This window comes from Carlito syrichta, unplaced genomic scaffold (assembly GCF_000164805.1).
Source record: "Carlito syrichta isolate Samal-C Ts95f unplaced genomic scaffold, Tarsius_syrichta-2.0.1 Scaffold308842, whole genome shotgun sequence".
Lineage (NCBI taxonomy): Eukaryota > Metazoa > Chordata > Mammalia > Primates > Tarsiidae > Carlito > Carlito syrichta.
In genome coordinates this window covers 124,399-131,613 of record NW_007252938.1, presented here as the reverse complement: position 1 = coordinate 131,613, position 7,215 = coordinate 124,399, and the positions used below count along the sequence as shown (strand labels likewise).

The following is a 7,215-nucleotide window of genomic DNA, read 5'->3' as shown; positions in this document are numbered from 1 at the left end:
ACCGCGGGATCAGGCAATCCACTCACCTCAGCCTCCCAAAGCGCGGGATTACAGGCTGAGGCACCGAGTCCGGCTCCAAAGACACTATTCTTGCACACAGGTGCTCACTGCCTAGTAAGTGAAAGAGATACACAAATCTGGTAAGTCTCCATCATATCTTGGTCTTCCCTAGCCAAGTATCCTCGGCTTACCAACCAACCAAAAGATATTTTCTTTGTCCCTAAAATATTCATCCTGTGCTGGAAGCTACATGGGAAATGGGAGAAAATGACATGGTCCTTGCCTTTGAGGGGTTTATAGCAGGGTGGGGAGTAAAATTAAATACACATAAAAAAATTAAAAATGGCAGGGCATGGTGGCTCAGCCTGTAATTCCAGCACTTTGGGAGGCCAAGGTGAGAGAACTGCCTGAGCCTAGGGGTTCGAGACCAGCCTGGACAACTTGGTGAGACCTTGTCTCTACAATAAATCACAAAAATTAGCCAGGCGTGGTGGTATGTGCCTGTTGTTCCGGCTACTTGGAAGGCTGGGGCAGAAGGATCACCTGAGCCCAGCAGGTCAAGGCTGCGGTGGCTGTAAGCATGCCACTGCATTCCAGCCTGGGCGACAAAGTGAGACTCCAACTCAAAAAAATAAAAATAAAAAATGCCAAATATAACTAAAAGTTAATTACAATTAAGTGCTTCTTGGCCCTACAAAACCCAACATGATTCCAACTGTCATACCATACTTCGAAATCAGTCAATTTACCTGGGCTTTGGTGAAAGCAAGTAAAATGCTTAAGGGAGCTCTCAGGAGGGCAGAGAAGCTAAGATTGTGTTCCTCAGTCTTGGATGATTTTCGTCAAGTACAGCCTATCCTTGGGCACTGACTGCGTAGTCGCTGGAGCAAGGCAAGGATGCAGGCAGATAGCCTTAACTTCTGCACTGCAAGCAGGCTTTTCTGGTGGCTAGCCAGCCTAAAGCTTGAGGGACCACACTTGGCCCTTGTGGTGAAAACAGCAATAGGCAAATGCCCAACTGGAGCTTCTTTAAAAAAAAAAAAAAAAAAAAAGCATTGAGCTATGCAATAACAAGGGACAAGCCCCAGATCACCTCTCCCTTGTCCCCATTGTTGCCTATAGACTGACTTGTAGTCCTTTTGATGAGGCCCAACACTTCAGTCAGAAATTTTATTTGCAACCAGAGGTAGATCTTGCCTCCTCTGAAAGATTCACAGCTGTGCTGCTAAAAATGTGCTGAGGTTTAACCAACCTCTTCATCTCACAGACAAAACATACGACCCTAAGGCCATCCCCGGAGAGCCTGTCTAAAACTAGTTCCATCGCTTAAGAAAACTAACGTCAAGGCCAAATGCCTTTTTCTGAGACAGGACACTGGGGAGAGAGGCTTCAGGACAGTCCAGCCATTCTCTCTTCTCTGGATAATTAATGACTGAATCCAGTGGCACATCTAGTCCTCGGCACTGGGACTACAGCTTTAAGCAGGCTTTGGCTTAGAACCTAAGGGCTCCCAGCCAGAGCACCATCCTCTCCACCCTCCCCCTGAAATCTGAGGCAGGCCCCACCCAGAAGACTGGGTGATGGTGATGGAAAAACAGATCCCTGCGATTGCAGCCTGGAACCATTTCACAGAAGGATCTGCTGAGATCCACCCCAACTCAATCAGGCAACCCCACAACTCCCGATCAACAAAGAAAACCCCAGAATGCAGGCCAGGCCCTTTGAGGGCAACTTCAGAGTTCCCATCTCCCTGGGTCTTTGAGAAAGAAATGCCCTCAGAATCTGAAACAGTGGCTTCACAGAGCTGGCAAGGCACCTCTCTTTTCCCTGGTCTCAAGAAGGAACGAAGACACAGAAGCAGCTGCCTTAGAAACGTAAGGCCCTGCATCCTCTTTACATTTCCCAAACCGACATAACGTAGCTCCCCCACAACAGGACCAATTCCCACATGTACAGTAACCCTTCTACATTTCCAGAAAGGATATATCAGGACAAGGAAGGTGACACTCAAAAGACACACACACACAGCCACCTGGGTGAACCCTCTCTGGATCATAAAGAGTTAAAACCTAGCCACAGTTTCCTACCAGAGCTGAAGCTAATGTAAACCACCTGCTCATACGCAAGGTACAGGACCAGAGGGTCAGATTGCTGAGCTCTGGGGTCTGTTCTGAAAAAGTTTTAGGAACAGACTAAGTGGTAGGCCAAAGGCCAGAGGGTCTGAGTTACAGCAGCACTGTTCTCCTTACCCCGCCCCTGGCCTGGGTGCCAGCTCCTTTGAGACTGCCTCTTAGCCACTTATTGCCTGCCTGAACACCACCAGTTCTACTTCAAGATAACACCAAAGTGACCTTTGGTCCCAGAGAGCTGCTCAACTGTACAGATCGCTCGGCTCATGGGCCCTTGCCTCTGCTGAACCCTCATTCTCTTACTGCTAACTCCCACTCCCAGAATTTCAAGGCCCAAAGCCTACACAAGCTCCCACCTCAAAGGGTCCTTCCCCAAGCCTGTCCTCCCTCTCTACTCGATAGTTCCAAAGGCCCACAGACTCACTGCTCACAAAGGAAATGGCTGCCCCATCTGTGCGCCCATGCTCAGTTGCAAAATTTACCACCATACACCCTGACTTTGCCTGCATGTAGCCATAAGAATTCCATGCTCTGCAATTCTTTCTAAAACAGATAGTACCCCCATCTGAGAGACATCCAAAGAGTAAAAACACTGATCTTGAGGCTCCTCCTCCTCAATTCCAGGAGGGGTAGGTCAAGGAGGCACCGGCAAGCAAGCACCCAGACCTCACCTGGCAGGTTACCCCAGCAGGGCCCAGCAGAGGCCAAGTCGTCTTGCACTAGGCAAATTTGCTATAAAAAAGGAATAGGACACATTCTGCTGGTGCATCCCCTGGCCTGAAGATGGTCAAAGGTCAAAGGACCAGCGGCTCCAAGAGAAACCATGGAGGAAAAAATACAATCACTTTCAACTCCTGGAGAGTCCTGAGTAGACTGTTTGATCCAAGTCCAGTGGAGTCTCCTTCACTCCTGAGATCAGAGGTAAACCAGCTTGCTAGATGTATTCCCTGGTCCGCTGAAGGGACTACCTTTGGGCTCAGCCCTCTCCTCCACACAGATCACCCCTGCTTTGTTTAGAGTTTGGTCAATAGTCCCAAGGCTCTGGAGAGGAACAACGGAGGGACTGCAGGCGAAACCAAGATTCTTTGGTTTCTGCAAAAATGGCTTACTGCGATCTGCCCCTTTCCCTCATGCTCTGGAGGGTCCAGATCAGAAGGATGAGGGCAAAAGGGTTGCAGTCGGGAACCAGCCCCGGGCCTGCAGCCGTATATTGCGCGCGCACACCCGGGCCCCCCCACTATATTCACATGCCCTGGTCCACACCAGCTGACAAAATGAACCTGTTTTCACTGCCCACTGCCGCACACACACTCAGGGCCTCACATAGAAATGGAGAACCCCTCTCCTGAGCTTTCTCTACAACACAACATGCAGGCGCACACGCTTTCCCCCTCTGAACAAAAACACACTGACATCTACGCAAGGGGGAAAGAAAGCAACCCTTTGCTCTGAAAAGCGCCAACTCCCGGATGTTGGCAAGCTCTGCTCCCAGCGCCTGTTTCTGAGTATGTTTACTTGCTCTCCCCTCTTCTCTCCCTCCCCTTTAAGGATGGCGCAGGAAAGGGAGGTGAGGGGGGAGAATCCACCCCACCCCCTCGTCCATGTTTGAACAAAAACCCAGAGAAAGAGTGAGGGAGAAAAAGTCTCGGTGCAGGGGGGCCTTACCAGACTCCTAAAGCCAAACGTATCTACAGGTTTTAATCCGCCATTAGCATTTAAATCTTGAAAGGAGAGGAGGAAGGGGGGGCCAGTGGAAAGTAACCCCACACACAAAAGAAAAGTTGTTGGTTTTCTTCTCAGTCAGCCTGGCAGGAGCGATCTTCCTGGCTGACAGCCAGAAGTGCGTCACAGCCAGGAGTCTGCTTTCTTTAAAGGCACAGCAAGCTTCCGCGATCTGGGAGCGACAGCAAGCAGGGAACTCTCAGGGGGGGTGGGGCCCGGGAGAGGGGCCCACTGGAGAGGAGGGGCTGTAAAGGGGAAGGCTGGAGGCTTGGTCCACAAACAAGAGAACAGGGCGCATGGGGGGGAGGGAGCAATGAGCAGGCAAGCAAAATACTGAACTGCAACAGCAGCAAGAGCCAAGCCAAACTGTGGTATAAACACACACACACACACACACACCTCACAGTGGCCTGCCTGGCAAACCTGGGATCACCCGGACACTCCCCCCTTCGCTCGCTTTTCTACCAGGGCATAAGGCAGCAATGACAGCCTGTCCATCTCTGTGGACAGCAATGGAAGGGTACGCCAAGAGCTGCCCTTGTGATTAGATCAGCCCCTGCCTGGCAGCAAGCAGGGCAGGGAGGAAGACCCGAGAACAGAGGCAAGCAAAATGCAGGCCCTTTGAACCCAGCGGCTTCCTGCTGACTCCAGGGCGGGCTGTGTCTTTAAGCACACACAGGCCACTTGCTTGCTTGCTCGCTGCACACAAAGCGCCTTGCCTCCTTTCATGGGCGCTGCCTGTCCTACCCCGGGACATGGCCACCCCCCAAGTCGATTCCCCGTGGGAATCTCTCCAGCCCATACCTTCTGCGTGGCAAGGCCAGGATGCCGCGCTCTGCCCGCTCCTCCCCCTCTGCCACCCAAACAAGAAGCTCAGGCAGATTCTGGCCCTGGAGTACAGGCCTGCGCTGTCCTGTTCGGGTGGCTGCGTGCTATTGTTGGCTGTGGAATGGCCGCCAAAATCCCAGCTGTGCTGCCAGAACCTAATCCCCTGCTCCGCTGAGTATTTGTGGGGAGGGGCTGAGGGGCCAAGGCACAGGACCAAGTAGACAGGCACTGGCTGGAGCCCTTAACAGACCAGGCACTGGGACCTGAAGGCTCTGCCTCTCCTGCATGGCCAAAAAGAAAAGATGTCTGACTTGCAGAAGACAAAACCTTCCATGCACTGAACGGCAACCCTAACCAAGGTTGTTAAGGAAGCCTGCCAGACAGTTAACAGGAACCCTCCCTTATCTTATGCCACAAACATGTATTGAGCACCTACTATGTGCAAAGCAATGATGTAGAGCACTGTAGGCAGTATACAAAGATGAATTAAACCCAGTATCTGCACTGAGATAGGTTATAATTTCACAGGAGATAGGAAATGTGCCTCGAAGATTACATTTCAAGATGGTATGTGCTAGTTTTCACAAAATATGTAAAGAAAAATTCTAACCGGTTGAGAGTAGGATCCATTTTAATTTGGACCTTGAAACACACAGGTAGCATTTCCCGAGATACAAAGAGAAAGAAGGAGGGAGGAAGAGAAAGCAGAGAGGCATGGAAGCTGTGGGAGAAAAGACTTAAAGGGTAAGGCGGAGTCACAGAGTTGGAGAATCTTGAACTTCAAATCAAGGAATCAAATAAAGGTTTGAAAGTTTATTTAGTTGTTTGTTATTAACACAGAACTGTGGTACAAGAACTGTGTTCCGTTTATTCTGTATAAATGAATTAAACTAGCAGCAGGGAGGTGAGTCAGGAGACTGAGGGACTGTACAAGGAAGAAAGTGTGAGGGCTAACAGACAGAATTAAACCGAGGCGATGACGATGACGTCAAACAAGAGAGAAAACAAGGTATGATGAAAAGGAGCTAACAGTTACTGAGTGTGTACTATGTGCCAGACACTGCTCCAATGACCTAATGTGTACTAACTCATGAGTCTCAAAAACTCCCTTATGAAATCAGTACTTTTTCACCCAAGAGGAGGAAATTGCTCCATGGAGATTAAATAATCTGCCTAGAATCACAGACTAGTAAATGGAAGAACTCTCTCTGCCACAGGCTCTATTTGACCTGGCAGGAAACCTTTGAACCTCAGTATCACTATTTGTGAAATAAGGATAAGGACACCTCTGTTGTAAAGTGATGAGGATTAATTCAACACCATCTATAAGGTGCCCAGCACACTGGCATAGCACATAAGGCACAAGTGGGTGTTTTACAAAGGTTAATTCCTATTTGGCATTTTGGTCCCTTGTCACCAAGGTATCCAAGCAGAAGTTGGTTCAACATTTGTGAGGGAAGCTAGAGAGAGTGCTCCTCCAAGAGCAGAAGACTGAATCCTCGGTCAGCCTGCCTTCTTCCCATCAGTCTGCCTCTCTAGATGTTACTTTAGGGTCCAGCTTAAATCTCAATTCCTCAAATAGTTAACAGCTATGATTACTACGGTGAGAACTTTCTGTGTTATAAGCTTTTTTTTTTTTTTTTTTGAGTTGGAGTCTCACTCTGTTGCCCAGGCTGGAGTGCAGGTGATCCTTCTGCCTCAGCCTTCCAAGTAAGTGGAACTACAGGCTTGTGCCACCACGCCTGGCGAATTTTTTTATTTATTGTAGAGCCAAGGTCTCGCTAAGTTGCCCAGGCTGGTCTCAAACCCTGGGCTCAGGCAATCCTCTTGTCTCTGCTTCCCAAAGTGCTAGGATTACAAGCATGAGCCACCATACCCAGTACATGTATTTTTAATACCATGTAAAACATTGGTGATCAGAAAAACGTATCTAGTCCTGTTTTTGGCACTTGTACTATATGTATATGCATGAAATTCATCTTCACATCTAGAATGTAAATTCTAGATAATCAACTGCATCCCTCTCTATAATCTGATCCCCCATACATCTAGCACACTAGGGCTCCTTAAATCTGTTCTACTGAACTACATCTGGATGGCAGGTTTCCAAATTCAACCTTCTGGCCACCAGAAGCAGTTGGGTGGAGATCAGACCGAGGTCCATTGCTGCAGACTCCTCATCACCTACTGTTTCTCCCACAGTATTATTTGTAGACCGTGATTAGCAATCACTATTAGTAGAAAGGGAAGTTCTTATCCAAAGAAGCATTATGAAAGTAAATACCAAAGTTTTTATAGAAAAACAAAGTGGCAGACATAAAGACTGGTACTATTGCCAGGCACATCAGCTCAAATCTGTAATCCCAACACTTTGGGAGGCCAAGGCAAGAGAATCACTTGAGCCCGGGATTTCAAGACCAGTCTGGACAACATAGTGAGACCTCGTCTTTACAAAAATTCCTCTCTCTCTCTTTTTTTTTTTTGAGCTGGAGTCTCACTCTGTCGCCCAGTCTGAAGTGCAATGGCATGTTCACGG

At 48.8% G+C, this 7,215-nt stretch overlaps 1 protein-coding gene across 1 annotated transcript in view; it reads right to left on the bottom strand.

Annotated features, from left to right (window-relative positions):
* The window catches only part of NUMA1 (nuclear mitotic apparatus protein 1), a 44,534-nt gene extending 39,554 nt beyond the window's left edge, over positions 1-4,980 (bottom strand). Inside the window, exon 1 of the mRNA XM_008066087.2 lies at positions 4,656-4,980. The gene's annotated coding sequence lies outside the window, so the exon portion shown is untranslated. The remainder of the gene's footprint in view (positions 1-4,655) is intronic.
* Positions 4,981-7,215: the final 2,235 nt, after the last annotated feature.